Here is a 2,587-nt window from a genome sequence, read left to right on the forward strand (position 1 = left end):
TTATACCAAGCTCTTAGTATTTGCCTTAATTACTCTTTGTAGCAATGTAGGGTCTATGACTTATTTGTAAAATTTTGTTCCCAGAACTGTGTCTAAAGGGAAATATGTACAAAATGATTATGCAGGAAAAATAATCTATCTAATATTATATTTTATTTTATATTTATTTATATATTTATTTATACATATTTTTATTATATAGAAACACACTTTGGTCTGAAACTACAAAGATACTAGTGTATTTTAGCTTGAATTGGTTGTGAGAAACAAAAGACTTTTCTCTTTGTTGGTTGGTGATTTCTGCAACCTCAGGAACCTAGTGAATAATAGCAGAAACAAGTAGGTAACTCTCTAATTTGAGGCAGAACCATCAAACTAGATGATGTTTCGCTTCTGCTTTGTACTTTACAAAATACAAAATCTTAAATTTATATGTATACTTAACAACATTTGCAAAAGTGTAATTTAAAATGACTTAAAAAATGAAAAAAATCATTGAAGGACTGACCCAATGAACATGAGGGACTTATAATATTGAAGCTTTTATATTAAATGTATTTTTATCATTGTCAAAATTTTTCATGTTTATATTATAAATATATTAATCAAAATTTTTATGCATTAAATAATAAATATTTTAGTTTATATTTTACTCAGTGTTTAAAAATAGTAGTGATTAATATTTATAATTTAATGCTCATACTTGTTAAAGTATGAAACATACACTTTAAAAGCTATGGCACTAGTAAGTGAAAAATCCAGCCTAATTTTCTTTTTAAGATTGGGAGCCATCTCATCACAAAGTCATGAAAAATCAATTTATGCTTTATTATAAATTACTATGATTTGTAAACTTCCTTGACATGCCTGCCAGTGCCTTGAACTCACCCATGTCTGGTTTTCCCTAATGAGATAACAACCCTCCCTGAAACTTTCATGATGATTCATAAATTCTGGCTTTCCCTGACAAAAATAACAACTCACTCTGAAACTTTACTAGTTCATCATAAATTCTGATGTTGTGATCTAAACTTACTCCCTAAGTGCTGAACAATTTAGACCATTAACCTTCTACCTGACTTTGTATTATGCTTGTCAAAATTCTGTTATCCATGTAAGTTCTCAAGACACCTCCCTTTGCAACTTTTTGTGTTATAAAACTACAGCCCTAGAGAACTGGAGAGTGCTGTCTTCTTTTCCCATGAGTTTCAGGAGAGACTGTTATGCTCAAATGTGGTACCCCCAAAAGACCATCAGAGACCAAGATTGATGTAAACAGCAAAGAGGTGTTTATTGCAAGCTAGCTCAGGCCTCCACACACACAGGCACTAGTGGCTTAGAGGCCCTGAGCCTGGGTTTTTCAGCAGTTTTATACACTCTTTAGGGAAGGCAGTTACCTCACATCCATCATAGTGTCTCGTAGCAAATCATCACACACCTTGGGAAAATCATAAACAACTCTAAAACATGATTAGCACATTCACTGGTGGGAACAAGTTGGGCTCTAAGGATGTTTGGTTAGTACAAGAGGGGGATTCATTTGAACTGATTGGCTTAGGCCACAAGGGGTGTGTGTGCTTAATTATATGTTTTCCCAAAATGTTATCAACCACCATAAACTATTTGAAGGGTCATCTGCATCCCAGGTATTTTCCCAGTCTCATGTTGATTGGTGACTGCTAGGGGGTTGCTAAGGGTTTCCACCTGGGCTGACTGAGTCAGGGGCACCAGAGACAGCAGATCTCTCCTGTTATTTGTAGATAAACAGCTCAGCAGGATGGCTATGTGCCTAGAAGTGCTCTGTGTGTCTTTCCAAGGACAAGAGTCATGCCCTCTTCCTTGGACAGTCTTTGCTCTGAGGTAGAGGCTGGTTTCTCACCTGTACCTTATGTATTTTTTTAATGTATTTTTTAAGCTATAGCTGACATAATACCTTTATTTTACTTATTTATTTTTATGTGGTACTGAGGATTGAACCCAGGGTCTTGCACATGGGATGCGAGCAGTCTACTGCTGAGCCACAATCCTAGCCCCTTATGTGTTCTTTTTATTGGGCATTTTTACTTTAGCCATCTCTTCCCAGTTCAAAGTTCAATCTGTTACCTAAAAAGAACAGATACCAAAAAAATTAAATAAAATTTGATAGTTATTGTCATTATTTTATATTAATTCCTGAATAATATATAAGCATATATAATCCATAAACTGAAATAACCTTATATGAAAGTTTAAATGAAAATATTCTGTTGGTTTGGTTAGTTCCCACTTATGGAAAAGAAGTTTGCCTTAAAATAACAACAGCCTGAGACTCTGGGGTTCATTTCTCAGATTAAAAACAAAAAACAACAACAACAACAACAACAACAAAAAAAAAAACCGAAAAAAACAACAACAAAAAAGCAAACAATCAATCAAAAAAATGCAGCACTCAACGACCTGAGATTCTAGCCGTTATTCATTCCTGGATTAGATAATATTCCCTGTCAATCAAAAAAAAAAAAAAAAAAAAAGCTCACTTCTCTCAGATTCAATGTTGATGATCTGAAGCTCTTTCCAATTTAGAACATTTTTGGGGAAGTGTCCAATC

The sequence above is a fragment of the Ictidomys tridecemlineatus genome, chromosome Y (assembly GCF_052094955.1).
Source record: "Ictidomys tridecemlineatus isolate mIctTri1 chromosome Y, mIctTri1.hap1, whole genome shotgun sequence".
Lineage (NCBI taxonomy): Eukaryota > Metazoa > Chordata > Mammalia > Rodentia > Sciuridae > Ictidomys > Ictidomys tridecemlineatus.